Genomic DNA, 22,648 nt, shown 5'->3' on the forward strand with positions numbered 1-22,648 from the left:
GATAATAGAAACAACACTTCTCAATTTTAAAGTGCTGCTTTCACTGTATGCCAATTTTATCATTATGTCCGGAGCTGAGGACATAGGAATAAACAAAATGGCAATATGTTTGTCTTCTTGGAGCTCATACTGCAGCAGAAAATCATGCAGAAAAGTAAACATAACCTGCAAAAATGTAAGATCTGTGAGTAAATATAAAGCAAGGTAAGGGAACAGAGATTACAGGCAGAGGGGTTGAAGGAGTTATTTTCAACAGGGAAGTCGGAAATTCTTCTCTCATATGATATCATTTGAGCAGAAACCTGAGGCAATGGAGCAACCCATGCAACTAACAAGAGGTAGAGAAAATCCAAAGAAAACCTTTGGGTGCTGGCCAGGCATAGTGGCTCATGCCTGTAATCCCAGCACTTTGGGAGGCCGAGGCGGGTGGATCACTTGAGGTCAGGAGTTCAAGACCAGCCTGACCAACATGAAACCTACTGTCATGGCATAGTGTTGGTGAGAAAGCACTAAGTAAACTAAAATCTAAGCTGTCTACTGTTCCTGCTCATTCACATGGTACCTACTCTTCAATATCCAGCAGCCTAACGAGCTGACCCAAAAAAAATGGCCCCACTCAAAGATGAACAACCGGATAGGAATGTGACTGGGACTTGCACTAGATAATGCAGGGAGAAGTTGTAACAAAGACAAATGAAAAATATACATTAGAAAAACTATACCCACAAAGAAAATTAAAAATGAACAAACCCATCTCCATGAAATCAAAGAAATTATGGTCTCTTGAAAAAAAATAAACAACAAAGTTTAAGGATTCAAGAAGATAATGAGTCAACAAAAATGGAATGAAATGCAAGCCAGAGTGGTCAGGAAAAAAAAAATGATAAAGGAAAACAAAATGGGGTCAAGAATCATATTAACTACAGTTTCTTCATTGCAAGCAACAGAAATGGACTCAAACCAACTTCAACAAAAATAGAATTTAATGACAAGATATGGCAGAGCTCCCAAGGTCAAAGGAAAGACTGAAGATCACACAAAGGAACAGGAAGTTCCAGAGGTCTTGTTGAAGGAAAATTATTATAGTTTTACCTAGTGTCACCCCTGTAATAAATGCAAGAAAGGTGACTCTAGCTTCATCCTTGTTCTCATCCTTGTTCAAGATTCAAGATTGCAGGAGATTAGGTCATGTCCTGGCTCTTGGTTATACCAAGGCAGTACATGAAGTGCTTCAGTATAAGAAGCCCATAGAGGTCTTTTCCACATCTTTGTTAGAAGGTAAGAATATATTGATTTATCATCCTCCAAGACTCGCACCAAACAGGGGAGAGGAAACTCCTTAAAGGGAAATAATGCTGCCGTTCATTAAGTAAATGATACAATGCAAAAAATTAGTAACTATCCACTACAGAGACAGAATAGACAGGTTTGAGAAAAAAATTAACAGGGATAGAATAAAAAGCAAAAAATGAAGGGCCTACAAATAAAATCATACTTATATAAGACAAGGCAGATCAAATGTAATACTATGTACTACAGGGTTTGCTTTTTTAGTAAATCATAAATGATTACTAAGAAGTATTAAAAATTGACAAAATATACTTATCTTCATAATTCACTGTCACCTCACTTTTGCAGCTGTTTTAATGCTGAGTTGTGGTGAAGGTGGTGTAGAATTTTTCATAGTTTACTTGCTCCAAATATAATGAATCCAGCAATACTATAGCCTGACTAGTATTATCTCTGTATGGCTGGCCAACACAGCTCCCCCAATAATACAAAACTCTGGAAAGAAGTGATACAGTTATCTTGTTTATTGTTATTTTTAATTCGTTTGTTATCCAGGTCAAGTCCATTTATAATAAGCAAATTAGTTTCCCATCCTCCCATGAATTATACTGAACTACTGAACTGATCTGTTTATAAAAGTTGCAGAGAAAGCAGAGACAAATCCACATACGTAACTACTTTTGGCCTGCCACTATTTCAAATTCCAGCTTGGCAGGGGAAAGAAAATACTCACACCTCTGGTTATATTTTTCTACAAAAAAATTTTTTTGAAGGAACACGCAAGGAAAGAAATAAGGAGACATGGAGATACCTGCTTAAGCAATCATCTCAAAGGCCTGTTTAACACAGCGCAGTAGGAGGTTACGGTGATGCTGAATATCTGAAATAGAAAAAAATTCACAGAAATACTCAAATTATGCAAATTATCTGACCAAATCATCAGACACATATAGACCAAGGGAACCCTGGGTGTTTTTGTGTTAAAACAGCTGCTGAGACTTTGAGAGGAATGATACATTAAAACAAAATGTCGGAGCAGTCTGACTCGGTGATCCTTCAGTGACGATTTGCTAGGGTTTTGTTATCTTTGGGTCACACAGCCCAAACAGAGGCTCCAGAAACACACTGGGCCTGCGTGTGGTTTCCAGGCCCATTCTTCACTACAAAACCTCACTCCGGGCTTTGTTTCTCTCATGGGTTGTTTTGAAATTAAATAAAACAAAACATGTAAGGCAATGAAAATGGTACCTGAAGTCACAGGTATTTAATAAACATCCGTTATTTTTATTGTCATTAAAAATATCATGAAGGGATAAAACCATAACAATAAAGACAATGAAAAATTGTGATCACTTTGAAAGACATACTACTTTGAACTAGAACAGATTCAAATATGTAGCTAACTCCGTCGTCTGAGGAAGAGGTCCTCAAACACCAGGCCACAGACAAGTACCCATCTGTGGCCTGTTAGCAACCAAGCCACACAGCGGGAGGTAGAGGCCGGCAAGCGAGCAAAACTTCATTTGTATTTACAGGCACTCCCCATTGCTTGCATTACTGCCTGAGCTCCACCTCCTGTCAGATCAGCAGCAGCATTAGATTCTCATAGGAGTGTGAACCCTATTGTGAACTGTACATTGAGGGATCTAGGTTGCATGCACCTTCTGAGAATCTAATACCTGATGATCTGTCATTGTCTCCCATCACCCCCAGATGGGACTGTCTAGTTGCAGAAAAAAATAAGCTCAGGGCTCCTGCTGTTTCTACATTATGGTGAGTTGTATAATTATTTCATTATACGTTACAATGTCATAATAATAGAAATAAAGTGCACAATAAATGTAATGCACTCAAATCATCCCCAAACCCCCTTGACTTTGGTCTGTGGGAAAATTATCTTCCATGAAACCGGTCCCTGGTGCCAGAAGTTGGGGACCACTGCTCAATGATACAAACATAGTGTTTTACACTTTATAGGTTCTGTGTATACTTCTGTATTGCACATATATTGTTCACTGATGAGACTGTAACCAATTTGAGGACACAGACTACTTCTGACTCAAATACTTATGATCTGCAGCATATATTATACTAAGGAATATAGAATTCATATTTTAATTTTGTTCAAGAGCTGAAAATTAGACAGCTTTTGTTTTTAAGAAAATCAAGTGCAAGCATAATGACAAAAACTAGCATCTAATTGCTTCCAAATACATTAAGACCAAAATTGGCAAGTTTAAGACAGACTACAGTTGGATCTTATTAATCTTTATTTCACAACAACAAAAAAGTACATTTATTGAGGTTAAATATCCCCAGCCTTCTGCTTAAAAGAAATAACCTCTATAACTCAGAACATCTGAGTCTTAGATACTCTACCAAAAAGTGCTACAACCAGATACTCTACCAAAAAGTGCTGAGGAAACTAGGAAAACTAATAAAGATTGCATAGAAAATAAACTCTATCTTACTATAATGCTTATAAGTGAAGTAAGAGAAGATGCTTCTAAATAATATTTACGAGGAAAATATATATGAAAATGATGCCTAAAATTGTTACTAAAATGTAGCAGTTAAAACCAAATCACATTAATGATGCTTAAATCACTGGCATCCTACTCAGCCATTAGTACATTTTATAGGTGATTTTTACACTGCTACTTCACAATAATTACTTACCAACTTGGAAATAATCTTTTCCTGATAATTCTGGTTGTTTTTGTTTAATAAGTGCTGTGCTTAAAAAGTGCTTAAGTGCTTACAGAATCCCATATGGCCTCTTCATATAAATGTCACTCCATCCATCAGCAATATTGATAAGCTTGAGAAAAACAATCTACAGCTCAAGGCATCGTGCTTAGCTTACAGAAGAGAAACTTGGATGCTATTTTCTTTTGTCATGTAAAAATGAAGACTATGTTCTTCATAATGATTGATAGGACATACAAACTAATATTTAGAAACTTCATTTAGCAGAGAATATATTTTAGAATGCACTGGGTTAGGTGAGATTTGAGGATAAGCTGGTGAGAAATAAACTTTTTGTCTCATCAGTAGGTTATGCCTAAACTGTCCTGTTTCTGGAAAAACTTTGCTGTGTAAGGGTGTTGTCTGGCTTGGTTTCTGCTTGTGTGTGTGTGTGTGTGTGTGTGTGTGTGTGTGTGTGTGTGTGTGTTGTGTGTGTGTGTGTGTGTGTGTGTGTGTGTGTGTGTGTGTGTGTGTGTTCTGTCAGTCATTTGAGCCCATTTCAAAGCATCTACCCTGAAGAAACTTTCACTTCCTGGATTAATCCAGGTATAGATCATAAGGACTTGAATAAGACAACTGTGGTTACCATAATGAAATCAATGTCTTGTTCAGCTTATATAGGAAGATAATTAAGGTGGAGATTACATGCAAGAGTGAGCCTGGGAGCATGCCTGCTGTGGATTTTAAACTTTAGCTCAGTCCTACCAATATGGTTTGGCTGTGTCCTCACCCACATCTTATCTTGAATTATAGCACCCATAATTCCCACATGTCATGGGAGGGACCCAGTGGGAGGTAATTGAATCATGGAGGTGGTTCTTTCCCATGCTGTTCTCATGATCGTATATAAGTCTTAGGACATCTGATGGTTTTATAAAGGGGAGTTCCCCCATACACACTCTTGCCTGCCACCATGTAAGACATGACTTTGCTCCTCATTCGCCTTCCATCATAATTGTGAGGCCTGCCCAGCCACGTGGAACTGTGAGTCAATTAAATCTCTTTCCTTTATAAATTACCCAGTCTCAGGTATGTCTTTATTAGTAGTGTGAGAGCAGGCTAATTTAGTAAACTGGTACCAATAGAGTAGGGTGCTTCTGTAAAGAGGCCCAAAAATGTGGAAGCGACTTTGGAACTGGGTAACAGGCAGAGGTTGGTACTGTTTGGAGGGCTCAGAAGAATATAGGAAAATGTGAGAAAGTTTGGAACTTCTTAGAGATTTGGAGAGCTCGGAAGACAGGAAGATGTGGGAAAGATTAGAACTTCCTAGAGACTTGTTAAATGGCTTTGACCAAAATGCTGATAGTGATATGGACAATAAAGTCCAGGTTGAGGTGGTCTAGAATGGAGATGAACAACTTGTTGGGAACTGGAGTAAAGGTCACTCTTGCTGTGCAAAGAGACTGGTGGCATTTAGCCCCTGCCCCAAAGGTCTGCGGAACTTTGAACTTGAGAGAGATTATTTAGTGTATCAGGCGGAAGAAATTTCTAAGCGGCAAAGTGTTCAAGAGGAAGCAGAGCAAAAAAGTTTGGAAAATTTGCAGCCTGACAATGGGATAGAAAAGAAAAACCCTTGGGAGGCCAAGGTGGGTGGATTACAAGGTCAGGAGTTCAAGACCAGCCTGGCCAATATGGTGAAAACCTCATCTCTACCAAAAATACAAAAAACTTAACTGGGCATGGTGGCATGCACCTGTAGTCCCAGCTACTCAGGAGGCTGAGGCAGAAGAATCACTTGAACCCTGGAGGTGGAGGTTGCAGTGAGCTGAGATCACACCACTGCACTCCAGCCTGGGTGACAGAGTGAGACTTCATCTCAAAAAAAGAAAAAGAAAAAACCCATTTTCTGGGGAGAAATTCAAGCCAGTGCAGAAATTTGCATAAGTAACCAGGAGCTGAATATTAATCAACAAGACAACATGGAAAATGTCTCCAGGGCATGTCAGAGAACTTCACAGCACCACCTCCCATCACAGGCCCAGGAGTCTAGGGGGAAAAAATGGTTTCCTGGGCTGGGCCCAGCGCCCCCTGCTGTGTGCAGCCTAGGGACTTGGTGCCCTGCATCCCAGTTGCTCTAGCTATGGCTAAAAGGGGCCAAGGTACAGCTTGGGCTGTGGAATGTACAGGCCCCAAGTCTTGGCAGCTTCCAGTGGTGTTGAGCCTGCAGGTGCACAGAAGTCAAGAATCGAGGTTTGGAAACTTCCACATAGATTTCAAAGGGTGTATGGAAATGCCTGGATGTTCAGGAAAAAGCTTGCTGCAGGGGCAGGGACCTCATGGAGAACCTCTGCTAGGGCAGGGAAGAAGGGAAAGATGGGATCAGAGCCCCCAAACGGAGTCCCCACTGGGGCACTACCTAGTGGAACTGTGAGAAGAGGGCCACCGTCCTCCAGGCCCCAGAATGGTAGATCCACTGACAGCTTCCACCGTGCGCCTGGAAAAGCCACAGGCACTCAACACCAGCCTGAGAAAGCAGCCAGGAAGGGGGCTGTACCCCACAAATCCACACAGACGGAGCTACCCAAGGCTGTAAGAGCCCATCTCTTGCATCAGTGTGGCCTGGAAGTGAGACATGGAGTCAGAGGTGATCATTTTGGAGCTTTAAGATTTGACTGCCCCACTGGATTTCAGACTTGCATGGGATCTGTAGCCCCTTTGTTTTGGCCAATTTCTCCCATTTGGAATGGCTGTATTTACCCAATGCCTGTACTCCCATTGTATTTAGGAAGTAACTAACTTGCTTTTGATTTTACAGGCTCATAGACAGAAGAGATTTGCCTTGTCTCAGGTGAGACTTTGAGCTGTGTACTTTTGAGTTCATGCTGTGAACTGTGGACTTTTGAGTTAATGCTGAAATGAGTTAAGATATTGGGGGAACTGTTGAAAAGGCATGATTGGTTTGGAAATATGAGGAAATGAGATTTGGGAGGAGCCAGGGGTGGAATTATATGGTTTGGCTGTGTCCCCACCCAAGTCTCATCTTTAATTGTAGCTCCCATAATTCCCATGTGTCATGGGAGGGACCCAGTGGGAGGTAATTGAATCATGGTAGTGGGCCTTTCCCATGCTGTTCTCATGACAGTGAATAAGTCTCATGAGATCTGATGGTTTTATAAATGGGATGCACACGATTCCCCTCCACGTGCTCCCTCCTGCCTGCTGCCATGTAAGACGTGACTTTGCTCTTCCTTTGCCTTCTGCCATGACTGTGAGGCCTCCCCAGCCATGTGGAACTGTGAGTCAGTTAAACCTCTTTCCATTATAAATTACCCAGTCTCAGGTATGTCTTTATTAGCAGCATGAGACCAGATGAATACACCTACCAACAAGCTCTTGCTTCCTAACTTAAGAATCCCAGCACATCCTTCTCAGACCCTTTCCCATTCATCTGCTCCTTACCCCCTTCCTAAAAGCACACAGTAACCCACCGATAGCATTCATCAATGCTTTCTCCCCTTCCCTAGCCAGAATCATAAATAAGTAGAATGGAGCTCACCTAGTAAGATGAAGAACAGCTTACAGTGTTGGAAAAACCCTAAGAAAGAAGAAATGGAATAATTTGAGAAGTACTAGAAGAATTTGTGAAATTAATCAAGAATGCTGTGTCCCTATTTAGAAGGTGGCATAAGTAATTTTCGTATGGGTCCATTCTGCTTATATAACAGTTTGCTGTTTCCCTTGGAGAAGCCATGATATCTCTATTTCAGTTTTTTTCACTTATAATATACAGTCATCTATTTATAGGGCTGCTTAAGATAAAACGGGAAAATGTTGATTAACAATATTTCCAGATCCTTAAAAGAGAGCTTAGTTTAATCTATTAGAAATCTCAAAGTTACATGTGATGTTAAGGCATATCACGTATATTAGATTGGATTTATGGAATATTTGTTTCCTTTTTTCCTTGACATGGTCTTTGATGTTCTATTTCTATCTTTACTATGTTTGTATATATGCCTCTTATTAAAAGTATTTCATTTATTTATTTATTTATTTATTTTTAATTTATTTTATTTTATTATTATACTTTAGGTTTTAGGGTACATGTGCACAATATGCAGGTTTGTTACATATATATCCGTGTGCCATGTTGGTTTGCTGCACCCATTAACTCATCATTTAGCATTAGGTATATCTCCTAATGCTGTCCCTCCCCACTCCCCCCAACCCACAACAGTCACCGGAGTGTGATGTTCCCCTTCCTGTGTCCATGAGTTCTCATTGTTCAATTCCCACCTATGAGTGAGAACATGCGGTGTCTGGTATTTTGTCCTTGCGATAGTTTACTGAGAATGATGGTTTCCAGTTTCATCCATGTCCCTACAAAGGATATGAACTCATCATTTTTTATGGATGCATAGTATTCCATGGTGTATATGTGCCACATTTTGTTAATCCAGTCTATTGTTGTTGGACATTTGGGTTAGTTCCAAATCTTTGCTATTGTGAATAGTGCCGCAGTAAACATACATGTGCATGTGTCTTTATAGCAGCATGATTTATAGTCCTTTGGGTATATACCCAGTAATGGGATGGCTGGGTCAAATGGTATTTCTAGTTCTAGATCCCTGAGGAATCGCCACACTGACTTCCACAATGGTTGAACTAGTTTACAGTCCCACCAACAGTGTAAAAGTGTTCCCATTTCTCCACATCCTCTCCAGCACCTGTTGTTTCCCGATTTTTTAATGATGGCCATTCTAACTGGTGTGAGATGGTGTCTCACTGTGGTTTTGATTTGCATTTCTCTGATGGCCAGTGATGATGAGCATTTCTTCATGTGTTTTTTTGGCTGCATAAATGTCTTCTTTTGAGAAGTGTCTGTTCCTGTCCTTCGCCCACTTTTTGATGGGGTTGTTTGTTTTTTTCTTGTAAAGTTGTATGAGTTCATTGTAGATTCTGGATATTAGCCCTTTGTCAGATGAGTACGTTGCAAAAATTTTCTCCCATTCTGTAGGTTGCCTGTTCACTCTGATGGTAGTTTCTTTTGCTGTGCAGAAGCTCTTTAGTTTAATTAGATCCCATTTGTCAATTTTGGCTTTTGTTGCCATTGCTTTTGGTGTTTTAGTCATGAAGTCCTTGCCCACGCCTATGTCCTGAATGGCATTGCCTAGGTTTTCTTCTAGGGTTTTTATGGTTTTAGGTCTAACATGTAAGTCTTTAATCCATCTTGAATTAATTTTCGTATAAGGTGTAAGGAAGGGATCCAGTTTCAGCTTTCTGCATATGGCTAGCCAGTTTTCCCAGCACCATTTATTAAATTGGGAATCCTTTCCCCATTTCTTGTTTTTGTCAGGTTTGTCAAAGATCAGATAGTTGTAGATATGCGGCATTATCTCTGAGGGCTCTGTTCTGTTCCATTGATCTATGTCTCTGTTGTGGTACCAGTATCATGCTGTTTTGGTTACTGTAGCCTTGTAGTATAGTTTGAAGTCAGGTAGCGTGATGCCTCCAGCTTTGTTCTTTTGGCTTAGGATTGACTTGGCGATGCGGGCTCTTTTTTGGTTCCATGTGAACTTTAAAGTCGTTTTTTCCAATTCTGTGAAGAAAGTCATTGGTACCTTGATGGGGATGGCATTGAATCTATAAATTACCTTGGGCAGTATGGCCATTTTCACGATATTGATTCTTCCAACCCATGAGCATGGAATGTTCTTCCATTTGTTTGTATCCTCTTTTATTTCATTATAACATTCTGGTTATAGCAGTGGTTTGTAGTTCTCCTTGAAGAGGTCCTTCACATCCCTTGTAAGTGGGATTCCTAAGTATTTTATTCTCTTTGAAGCAATTGTGAATGGGAGTTCACTCATGATTTGGCTCTCTGTTTGTCTGTGATTGGTGTACAAGAATGCTTGTGATTTTTGTACATTGATTTTGTATCCCGAGACTTTGCTGAAGTTGCCAATCAGCTTAAGGAGATTTTGGGCTGAGACAGTGGGGTTTTCTAGGTATACAATCATGTCATCTGCAAACAGGGACAGTTTGACTTCCTCTTTTCCTAATTGAATACCCTTTATTTCCTTCTCCTGCCTGATTGCCCTGGCCAGAACTTCCAGCACTGTGTTGAATAGGAGTGGTGAGAGAGGGCATTCCTGTCTTGTGCCAGTTTTCAGAGGGAATGCTTCCAGTTTTTGCCCATTCAGTATGATATTGGCTGTGGATTTGTCATAGATAGCTCTTATTATTTTGAGATACATCCCATCAATACCTAATTTATTGAGAGTTTTTAGCATGAAGTGTTGTTGAATTTTGTCAAAGGCCTTTTCTGCATCTATTGAGATAATCATGTGGTTTTTGTCTTTGGTTCTGTTTGTATGCTGGATTACATTTATTGATTTGCATATGTTGAACCAGCCTTGCATCCCAGGGATGAAGCCCACTTGATCATGGTGTATTAGCTTTTTGATGTGCTGCTGGATTCGGTTTGCCAGTATTTTATTGAGGATTTTTGCATCAATGTTCATCAAGGATATTTGTCTGAAATTCTCTTTTTTGGTTATGTCTCTGCCAAGCTTTGGTATCAGGACGATGCTGGCCTCATAAAATGTGTTAGGGAGGATTCCCTCTTTTTCTATCGATTGGAATAGTTTCAGAAGGAATGGTACCAGCTCCTCCTTGTACCTCTGGTGGAATTCGGCTGTGAATCCATCAGGTCCTGGACTCTTTTTGGTTGGTAAGCTATTGATTATTGCCACAATTTCAGAGCCTGTTATTGGTCTATTCAGAGATTCAACTTCTTCCTGGTTTAGTCTTGGGAGGGTGTATTTGTTGAGGAATTTATCCATTTCTTCTAGATTTTCTAGTTTATTTGCATAGAGGTGTTTGTAGTATTCTCTGATGGTAGATTGTATTTCTGTGGGATCGGTGGTGATATCCCCTTTTTCATTTTTTATTGCATCTATTTGATTCTTCTCTCTTTTCTTCTTTATTAGTCTTGCTAGTGGTCTATCAATTTTGTTGATCTTTTCAAAAAACCAGCTCCTGGATTCATTAATTTTTTTGAAGGGTTTTTTGTGTCTCTATTTCCTTCAGTTCTGCTCTGATTTCAGTTATTTCTAGCCTTCTGCTAGCTTTTGAATGTGTTTGCTCTTGCTTTTCTAGTTCTTTTAATTATGATGTTAGGGTGTCAATTTTGGATCTTTCCTGCTTTCTCTTGTGGGCATTTAGTGCTATAAATTTCCCTCTACACACTGCTTTGAATGTGTCCCAGAGATTCTGGTATGTTGTGTCTTTGTTCTCGTTGGTTTCAAAGAACATCTTTATTTCTGCCTTCATTTCATTATGTACCCAGTAGTCATTCAGGAGCAGGTTGTTCAGTTTCCACGTAGTTGAGTGGCTTTGAGTGAGTTTCTTAATCCTGAGTTCTGGTTTGATTGCACTGTGGTCTGAGAGACAGTTTGTTACAATTTCTGTTCTTTTACATTTGCTGAGGATTTTAACACCCCACTGTCAACATTAGACAGATCAACGAGACAGAAAGTTAACAAGGATATCCAGGAATTGAACTCAGCTCTGCACCAAGTGTACCTAATAGACCTCTACAGAACTCTCCACCCCAAATCAACAGAATATACATTTTTTTCAGCACCACACCACACCTATTCCAAAATTGACCACATAGTTGGAAGTAAAGCTCTCCTCAGCAAATGTAAAAGTATTTAAAATTATTTTGGAAGGGGACAGGTGTCAACATAAATAAAGTAAAACTTTTAAATAAAGGCGAATTATCAGGGGAACAATAGCCATAGACTGTCACTGTTATAATTATAGTTGCATTATTGGATCTTCTTGCCTGAAAGGATTTGGGTTTTGTTATCTTCCTAGAAAAAAAAGAAGTTGAGAAACTATTAACCTTTGATAACCTGTACAATATTTTTTCAAGTTTGCCATGGGCCACCAAGGGAACATTTCCAGGCAGAGCAGAAAATTCATTAGACTTGAGTGTTTCAAATATCTATATCAAGGACAAGGACAAAACTGCTGTCATAGAGAAAAAGCTGGTGCACTAGGGCACAATAACTTCAATTTTTCTTCATCTGGGTCTAGTGACCCATTCCATAAAAATGCCAACACTGCACTATTTGATCCAGAGGAACTGGGGTGATGACATCAAGATAAACGCTGTTTGTTCAGAAAGTCCCATGCACAGCACTGCAAGACTACAGTCCTGATAATATTCACAGTCTCATTCAGTAGAGTCAAAAGTGACAGCTGGTTTGGATGACATTTGTGGAAATTTTGGCTGAGGTCTTTCTGTTTCCTGAAAGCAAAAACTTTAAATCAATGGGAACAGTAAGTTTAAATTAAGGTATATTTTATAGTAGTCAGATAATATTAGACTTTTGATTAATGAGGTGAACAACAGCTATAATTGTGATACCTTTATGTACCAATTTAGCTTTGCAAACTTTTAAAATATACACATAAATCGCGGTTTAATTATTTTCTAAAAGATACGTTAGGCCATTTTATATCACCTCCTCTTGCTCTGTCTCTTCTCTTGGCTTCTGTGACATGATTTTGTCCTGACTTTCCTCCTGTCTCTCTCTTCTCTCCTTCATGAGCCTCTAGTTTCCTCATGCCCTGGGCCTCTTCTGTTCTCACTCCATGTTTATCCTGGGTCTTTTCATCTGATTTTATGCTGATGACTTTTATGTCTACAGACATCTGTACCACTACCCCAGGTCTTTCTCCAGAGTCTCCAGTCCTGCACATTCTACTACGTATTTAATAACTCGATTTGGATATTGCACAGACAACTCAAATCAAACATGCCCCAAACTGAACTCGTAATCCCACCTGTTTCCATGCCTGACTCTCAGTTTCAGGGAATTGCACTGCCACCTACCTGATTTCCAAAGAGACAAACCTTCTAAGTGAGACCATATTTTCAATCTCTCTTTCGACTTCTTGTGATCCAATGTGCTCACAATCTCTTGGACTCTTTCCTTCTTCCCATCCTTACTGCCTTCACCTTGGATCAGGTTCTCACCCTTCCCACTTGGATGCCTGTAACAGCCTCTTAGCCTTCCCACCTAGGATACCTGTTCAGGTATCCTGCTCCAAACTTTGAATCCCAAACACCTCCCTACATAGCCTCTCTAAAATAGAAATCTGATGATGCCATTTCCAGCTTAAACCCTTCAGTAAATCCTCATTGACTCTGGGATGGTGTGTGTGAGTGCATATACGAGAGAGAGGAAAGAGGTGGGAAGAAAGAGAGAGAAGGAGAAGGAGCATAGGCTAGGCTTTGGTGTCACACTCTCTTGATTCAAATCCACACAACCATATGACATCAGTCAGATCACTGAAACTCTTTAACCTCAGTTTTTTCCATTGTCCAGTGGGGATAAGAACTGTATCTAACTCACAGGGGAGTTGTGAGAATAGATTGAGATAAAACATGCAAAGCACTTAGCCCAGTGTCTGGCATATAGTTAGATGTTGATCATTGTTGGTTATTGTTACATTACCTGACAAAGTCCAAACTCCTCAGCATTACACACGGTCCCTCCACTCAACCAGCCTGCACTTACTGCCTCCCGGCTTCACCTTTGCTCTGGCCCTCACACCCTAAGATTCTGCCATGTCCTGTGGTTTCTCCTACCTCTTGCAGTGAGGATACTGCTGCTGTGTCTGAATTGCCCTGCCTTTTCCCTGGCCAATTCCCACTCACCCTTCAGGGCCGTAACAAGCATATCTTTCTCTAGACCATTTTCCCTGACCCACATCCCTATCTGTAGTATGGGCTTGTGCTATGAATTTAATAATTAATTCAATCAAAAACTGAGTGCATTCTATATGTCAGTCCTATGGCAAATGAGAATAAATTGATGTCTGAGAATCCGGATCTTGTCCTCAGAGAGGATATAGGTTAGAGTGGAATAGCAAATAGACAGGTGTGTCTCCAAGCTTCATGGAAATATGTAGAAGGGGTCCCTCATTCAGTCTTTAAAAGTCTGAGAAAGCTATCTGGAAGAAATGGAATTTTCAGAATCTTCTGAGTATGCTAATCTTGACATTCTTTAATTTGTTGCCCAAAAGGAGACACTCCTAAGAATAAAAGAGGGTGCTATTAATCATTACCCTGGGCAATAAGCATAAACCAGGACTGCCTAGGACAAAAAGCATATAACATCCCCCCTACTTATAGCTATGTTGTAATAAGTATGTCTGCCACCCGTGCTATAAAGTGAAAAGTCTACTATGGAGTGCACTTCCCGACATAGCTTAGTAGATGCTAAGTAGGTGTTTGTGGCTTTAGAGGACAGAGGTGGTACATCTGAAGACAGTCAGAAAACCGAAGAGGGCTGGCAGGTCTCCAGAGCAAGAAGAAGCCTCTATCCTTCTGCATCAGGGCATAGGAGCATGGTGGCAGGAAGAAAAATGAGAGAGGAAAATGGGCTTCCTCAACAGCAATAAAGTGAAATCTTCCTGGTGTTGCTGATTTGTCCGTGTAAGTCTCAGCCTACATCACCTGTATAATGTGGTGAGGGCAAAGGAGATGAAGGTGCACAATGCTTTCTGAGCACCTCACGTTCTTCGCTACTAAGGCTAACAGCAAAGCTTTAATTCTCCAGACAATATCAAGCTTCATCACAAGGCCAGACTTCCCTATCTTTGTAACACAGGCAGGTATGCCTGTGGCCCGTGACATTCAGCAAAATCAATGGCTTTCTCTTTTTCAGCTGTAGGGAACAGAGAACATTATGACCACACAGGGAGGAAAGCATACCTTCGGAATATGGTTATCTGAACCATCCAATTGGAGTGGCAGCAGAATAAGAACACCTGAAACACACAAATAAGAGGAGAGTCATCTCTTGCACACATACTTGCATAATTAGTACCCCAAGGGAATGCTAATAAACATCATATTACAAAGGTCAGAAGAGGATCCTTTGGGCTCTATTTTTGTATTATCAGAACATAGCAGTGAATAGAATGAGCTACATGCAGTTTTCTATTCTATTTACAGCCAAAACTGAATATTTAGAAGCCAGGGGTGACCTGGTGACTGCCATTTGCAATGCCTGAAGGGATGCATAAATATAGATAAATGATTCAAATCCTGCAAAGTCCATCACAACACTATGCAATAATCACAGGCTCTTAGAGCTAATACCATCCAGCTTAAATGGAGACCCTGCCTCCCAGTAGGTCAAAGCACATGGAAGATCCTTTTTCACACTTTATCTTCTCAGCATCTTTGGCAGCTAGGAAGAGGAAAACATTATAAAATTTAGGGAGATAAAAAAGGATATGAATATATGATATAAAAATCTAAGAAGAAAGAATCCAGGCAGTTGAAATGTTAATTGTCTGCCTTTTTATAACAGAGAAAACCTGCTTTTAAGATGCATACTATTGTACTTCAGAACAATGCACCAGTGGATCTTTGCAAGCTCTATAAATTCCAAGAATTACTAGGGCAAATAGAAATGTAAATTTATCTAGCTATTTCACTGGTAGAATATAACAGGAGCACCAAGCTGGGAATCAGCCAATCTGCATTAGGACATGTCTCTGAAACTTCTAATGGAAGCACCTTGTGCTGGGCACCTGTGGGACCCAATTCCCATATGAGAGCAACACTCTGTACTTCATCACTGGTCTAAGCATCAGATGAAATTGTATATAGAAGATTTGGCCATTCGTGGAGTACTGCACAAATCTAAAATACTGAGCACTCTTTCCTTTTCACTTTTCTTTCCTTTTCATTTTTAATCCTGGGACCGGAGGGCACTGAACAAATGAACTGAGGAACACAATTCTGCCTTCTAAAATTTGTTCTGGCCATTACCTCTCAGCACACCATAATCTATCAGGCTGACATGCTCCATGACAACCTGCTAATGTGTAGTTATATCCTGTGCATTCCACTAATTGTGCAGACATTAAATACTAGATCTAATTCCAAATAATTGATTTCTTTGGTGTATTTGAGAATATTCTATGCTGGAAGGCATAGAGCTGTCTTTAAAAGCAGAAAGTGTGGATAAGAAAATTGTATTCAGTCAAGGGGACAGAAGAATTCTACTGCAAATAATTTGTGGCTACTAGTAAGTTTAAAATACAAAATATTTAAGAAGACAAGCTTAAAATGATGAATATAAATCAAATCCACCTAATATAAATTTCTAAAATAAACAAAAACAGTAAGGAAACTGATATAGGTGGAGTTGTCTGAAAGCACAGCTTGAGACACAAATTTGTGTATATTTGATTTCTTAGTGGAGTGTGCGTCAGGAAAGATCTACAAGGGAGCTGGAGAAAAAGACAAAAAAAGGAAAGGGGCCAAGAAGGGCATGACCTGATTCAGAAAGGTCTGGAGCATAAAGTGCATGCAGAGGTGGGATTTCTCCATGAGAAAAGTGGGGTGGGCTTTTCCATCCCCACATCCATCTGCTTCCCAAGTCTGGGCTCCTAACCACTACTCTACATTCAATCCTTAACACTCACTCTCAACATAATGTGAACTTATTTCCAATGTCATCTAAGGTAGAATTACTTGTGAGAAAAGACTATAGTATATTTCCATTTAGATGCCAGCCTACATCCTTTTACCATCTTCTGGTACCCACACCCTGATTTCTCTCTGGGAACAATTCCCTCCTCCACCTCATTCTCTCTGGTTCCCATGAAGTGGACTCTACCCTCTACTCTAGAAATGGAGCAATCAACCCATGCATAAACTGATCAATACGTTCACATGTGTTAGTCACCCCTTCTTAGGCTCTGGAAAGACTCATCCAAATAGACAAAGACATGACATAGCCCACTCATGACACAGAGTGGATTGTTCTTAACTTCTTTCATTTCCTAACTCCCTTCATCTTTTCCCTCAGTCCACACACCCTGGTATGTGCTCTGAAATACACGGGGCCAGGTGACCTTTACTGTCATCATCATCATCATCATCATCAGATGTTTATAAAAAGATAGAAATTCCAGTGTACCCCTAACTATTTTCCCTGGGAACCACAAGAACATTTAAGGATCATAAAGATCCTAGGAGTCAAAAACAGCCTACTATTTGAACAAATTTATGTTTAAATTTTTTAAATTTTTTATTTGCTTTTAAAGATGGGTCTCGGTATGTTGCCCAGACTGATTTTGAAAGCCTGGCCTCAAGTAATGCTCCTCCCTCAGCCTCCTAAACCACTAGTATTGCAGGCTTAAACCACCACGTCGAGCCTGAGCAAATTTCTATATTGTCCTTTTACTGCTGTAATTGTACATATTTTTGTTACCGGTGAGTTTAAAATTGTGCAGTATTTTTTTATTATGTCAGGGCAAAGAATCCATTTCTTCTGTATTTTACAACACAAGACTATTTCAGGTAACAGCCTTTCGCTTTGGCCCAGGGCCTGTGTGCATTTCTCTCTTTCGTCCCTTTTATGAGGAACAGTTTTATAGGTTTGATACGAAATGCAAATTTGCTCCTCAAAACTTTTAGCTGCAACAGAACAGGTTACAGGGCAGTGTGAGCTACAGAGCAAAGCAGATCCTGCTCTGATTTGGAGATAGTTGAACAGTTCATACCAGCCTAGGACAGAGACACCTGGTTTACTGATGATAAATCTTTAAAGACATACAAGTACATGATAAATTCATCTCAGGATTATTAGAGAAATGTGACCAGGATTAAAATAAGAAAGTACTTGCTCAGAAAGTGTCACGGAGTAAATTCCATGTAAACTTGTATGGTATTCTCTGGACCCACTGAAAATAAGTTGGAAAGACACAAGGACAATTGAGGGTACAGTTTCATACTGACATTAAATGTGGATATTCTTACAAATGATTTTCAAACATGTTTTGTTCAGACCCAGAGTGTTTCATCTGCTAGCTCACAGAGTTGGGAGGCTACAACTACAAATGCCAAAAAAAAAATTTTTTTTTAAGTAAGGGGGTACCAGGGGAAGGCTTTGCCTCTCTCTCTTCACAGAGTTTCTGCTCCATACCCTAATTACTTCTGGTCCCAAGCCATGCCAAGGGCCAGGCCTTCTAAAACAACTCCTTCTGACTCCCAGCTTTTGTCCCTTCCTCTGGCGATAATAAAGATGAAAATAAAGCTTTTATTTTATTTCCTTCAGGTTCTTGAACATTCAAACTTGCCTCCCACAAGTTGAACATGTTCTTACCTGGTTGCAGAAACTCCACTGTAAGTGATGAATGTGCCCCAACAGAAACAGGGTTACGTGCCCTCCTGTGTCTCAGTCTTCCCAAGCAGGAAATGGACCCAGCAAATAGGCTCTTTAGATATGGCTATACTGATCTACTTTTCCTTCATTCTTTTTCCATATTTCATTAGTGAGGAAAATGTCATAGACTTAGGCATGCATGTTCCAGGCTTCACATTCACACTTTTTAGCCCAACAGAGGGAACAGTAGGATCTATAGTCTCTGACTCTGGGGTGTGTATGTGTGTGTGAGTGTGTGTGTGTGTGTGTGTGTGTGTGTGTGTGTTATATTGTATATATAAAAGTTGAGAAATAACACTCAAAATTGTCCTTCAAGGCAAATGGTACAATTGTTTTTCAATGGTCAGTTTGGAGAGACTGGTAAAGTTTAGTATAGTTTTTTGTTTGTTTGTTTGTTTGTTTTTTGGTTTTTTTTTTTGGTGATGGAGTTTCACTTTCACCCAGGTTGGAGTGCGATGGCGCAATCTTGGCTCACCACAAACTCCTCCTCCCGGGTTCAAGTGATTCTCCCACCTCAGCCTCCCAATTAGCTCTAATTAGCTGGGATTACAGGCATGCGCCACCACGCCCAGCTAATATTGTATTTTTAGTAGAGACGGGGTTTCACCATGTTGGTCAGGCTGGTCTCAAACTCCTGACCTCAGATGATTCGCCCTCCTCGGCCTCTCAAAGTGCTGGGATTACAGGCATGAGCCACTGTGCCCAGCAAGTTTAGTATATTCTAAACAAAAAGATACTGAGATATTTGGGGATTCATTTCTGCTATAACAACACTGATTTTTGTCCACAGTGGTCATAAGAAGTAGAGTTTTGATTACATGTATCCTCCATGCTAATTTGCAGAACAGAAATAGGAAGCAATTATGTGATTGTCAGGGCGGGGGAGAAACTAATTTTTTTCCTCAGATTATTTTTAGGATAAAAATGTGAATGAAAACAGCATCCTATACTTCTGATTTTGATGAATTTTGACTGCCCTTCCCCTCAATTAGGACAAATTAGTAGAAGTTTATTCTAATTACCTTCTGTTCATCTCAATTATTTTAAGCATTTCTATTTTAATGTGATTTCTAAATCAGCATGCTTGAGTTTTAATGTAAATACGTTCTCCTAAAAATGCAAGATGCATTACAATGTAGTGAGACTTTAAAGAAAGAAAAATGCAGAAATATCCATCCAAATAAGTTATCCTTCAAAAAAGAATAGCACATTGTTTAGCCTCAGGAGATTGTTCCAAAGAGTAACTACGAGAAACACTTTTGGAACTCATTTTCCCAGATTACTTTTGGAGTCTGCTTAAGAGTCAAACCAGAAAAGAAATTCACTCTTTGTAGGCAGATCTTACTTTCTGACCCAACACTGTAATGTTAGCTTGATCTTTTCTGCTTTTGTTACACCTGCATTTCCTCTTTTCTTGACTAGTTACAGGCCTATCCCACCCCACCTCTCCAGTCAATCACTACCTCCTGCCAATTTTACCTCTTAAATATTCATCCTATTTATCTTTGTTTCCACGGCACTAGCAAAAGTACCTCATCTCTCCTGGACTGCCATTACCTCCTAACGGGGCTCTGTGCTCTGGTGTTGTCACCCTCAAACTCACCCTCTCTATGCCATCCAAGTACTCCATTGAAAACAGAAATCTGCATGTATTATTCTCCTGATTAAAATTCTTCAGTGGTACCCAGTCACATACTGGCTAAAATTATTAACCCAAGATTCATAAACTTTCTTGGATTGGCCTTCCAGGAGCATCTATAATTCCCTTGAATCTTTATACAAAATTTTGTGTTTGCATTTATGCAAGGAAAGACTCTTCCACCAGTCTCCCTGAGGGAGGAAAGAATAACAATCGAAAGTTCCCAGTCAAAGCCATGCTACTTAATCTGTTATAAAGACTCTCAACATTCAGTGCTTCCTCCTAGCCTGGTGGCTTCCATGTAGGCTGAATTCTCTCACGGTAACTCAGAGCTAAAAGATCAGATGTTCCAACAAACAAGACAGGAGCTACATGGTCTTTCATAAAGCACCTCTGAAGTCACAGGGGGTGAAGTCTGTCATCCTCTATGGGTCAGAGCACCCACAATCCCACCCAGATTCAAAAGGAGGGACACAGACCCCCCACTTCTCAATCGGAAATGGTTTAAGATTTTGTGAACATGTTTCAAAGCTGCCGTAGATCGTGAGGGAGACAGGTAGAAATAGAACACAACAAGGGTGCTGTTTTTCCCTCCTGTCAGAGTTAGATGAAACTTCTTTGTGGATAGGCTTGACCTAGAGGGGCAAATAAGGTGATGCTTTTTTCCAGACGTCTGGTAAGTTATAGACTTTTTGCTTAAGAACTCTTTTCCTCAGGTCCTGTTTTTTTTGCTGTTGTTTTGTTTTTAAGAAATTAAGGTCATTAAGCAGGGTGTAAACGTACAGTATAAATTTATTAAAAGGTAAAGGGCTGATCAGAGGTATTAAAAAATCCATGCCACATGCAGTAAATTTTTTCTTGATATAAAGTGTCAGGAAATGAGACCAAAATTGCCTTTGAGTTGCAATCAGTGCTGTAGAGAAAAAGCATATTTTGCCTTCCTTACTAAGATGAAGGAGTAATGTTTTCATAAGAAGAAACTGTCAAATGTGTATTAAATAAATGACGCATAAAACAAGCTTTCCTGCAGTTTCAAGCATGCTTGAATTTTAATAACAAGCATTTATCCCATGAATGGAAAGTTATATTTGTATCCAAGAAGAAAGGCTCTCCACTCTACGCTGGGTATTTTCAGCTTTTAACAGTCTCCATTACGGATGAAGTCAGTGATTTGCTCTGCCATTTCACATCACATTTTGATGTTGGTGTTTATGGGAGAGATAAGAGCCTGGACTAAAGAGGGGAGAGCAATGGGAAAGGATCCTTCCAGGGTTGGATGGAGAGTGTAAGGGAATGTGGAAAGAGATAGACTAGAATTAAGATGGGATGCAGAAGCTAAAGCCCAGTAGTGTGCACTCATCAACATTGTGTCAGGGTCTCAGGGACCCCTCCGTGCCAAATTGTGGATTTAGAAAGGGGCAAAGGTCATGTTGGAGGACAAATGAGGTGGGAAATAGGAGGGTTTCAGAGTCCCCATCCTGATAATGTTATAAGATCTAATCTATGTTTTATGTAAGAGAAGTTGGGTACCTTTGCTAAGCCCAAACTGGGATTCAGAGACTGACAGTTCTGGTGAGCTGGTGACACCCTGGGGCATCTATTTACATGTGTCGCTAGGTGTGCAGTTGGCAATTTTTTTAAGCTAAAGAATTAGAGAAGCATCTGGGAAACTGGGAGAGGAGCAAAAGGCAATAAGGAGAACCTCAAGGTGACACGATGGCATCTGCTCCCATCTGGCCTGAGAGACTGCGTGCTGGCCCCTGTGGAGAGCAAGGTGAATTTCAAAAGAGAAAGAGTTGTTTTGACAAACGACTTTGTGAAGCTCGGGGCATTTGCAGTGTGGCTTTAGCACTCAAGCCTAGGACAGGACACACAGCTCTAGGCCTAGATCCCAGGGCGACCTTCCCCAGAAAGGCCACTCCAGGGGACCAGCAGCAGGGTCTGACCATGGCTGGCAGAGCAGCTGCCAGCTGGAGGGGGCTGGCAACAGGCACCATAGCAAGGTGACTTCATGGGCCAGAGGAGAAAAGCACGAGCAGACTTGTTTCTGAGGATACGGTCTCATCCCTGGGGACTCTTAGAAAACCAGGAAAATCCAATGGGCAAAACACTGAAGCGCTGCTATCACACAGATGGACCCAAAGACCCTTGTCATCTGGCTATTAGTGTCAATGCGACCTCACTTCTCCTCTCAGGCAGGGTGAGTTTGCACTTAGATTGCATAAGAAAATGATTAATAATTGAAACATTACCAAGGTCATTATCCTATTATGTAATGTGAATCTAAGGCCGCTTAGAAATTAGAAATGAATGAATCCAGTAAGAATTGCAGGATAATTAGACTAGGCACCTAATTTTGGAGTACAAAAAGAAACCCAAATCTATACTTTAGCCAAGGTTCCAATCCTTCTCATTCCTCAGAGAGAAATGGATAGGAAATGACTTAAGAAAATAAGCCATCATATTTACACTTTGTATGTCCCCAGACACCTTTGAGGAGATTTCTTCAAAAGAGACACGATGTGTTCTGCCATTTTTAGGAGTGGAGTGTGGGTGACCCCAGCAGATTGTTTACCATCCACCTACTGAACAGCAGGAAAGATCAGCTCTATCCACCAGGCAAAGCCATCTATCACTCACTGTAGGAATGAGGAAGGGAATTTTGGAACCCTCCATTGTTGTTAGATCCTCCCTTTGCTCATACATAAACACACACACACACACACACACACACACACACACACACACACACAAGAACAAAACA

The 22,648-nt window shown here is 40.3% G+C and overlaps 1 protein-coding gene and 1 long non-coding RNA gene across 2 annotated transcripts in view; one reads left to right on the forward strand and one right to left on the reverse strand.

Moving 5' to 3' along the window:
- The window catches only part of GALNTL6 (polypeptide N-acetylgalactosaminyltransferase like 6), a 1,281,746-nt gene that overhangs the window by 1,075,485 nt on the left and 183,613 nt on the right, over positions 1-22,648 (forward strand). The window lies entirely within an intron of this gene.
- On the reverse strand, positions 1,985-14,827 carry LOC116466023 (uncharacterized). The gene is made up of 3 exons (XR_004247324.3): positions 14,774-14,827; positions 7,535-7,573; positions 1,985-2,170 (listed from the first exon to the last, which is right to left on the reverse strand). It is a non-coding gene; the product is annotated as an uncharacterized LOC116466023 (long non-coding RNA).

The sequence above is a fragment of the Hylobates moloch genome, unplaced genomic scaffold (genome assembly GCF_009828535.3).
Source record: "Hylobates moloch isolate HMO894 unplaced genomic scaffold, HMol_V3 SCAFFOLD_3, whole genome shotgun sequence".
Classification (NCBI taxonomy): domain Eukaryota; kingdom Metazoa; phylum Chordata; class Mammalia; order Primates; family Hylobatidae; genus Hylobates; species Hylobates moloch.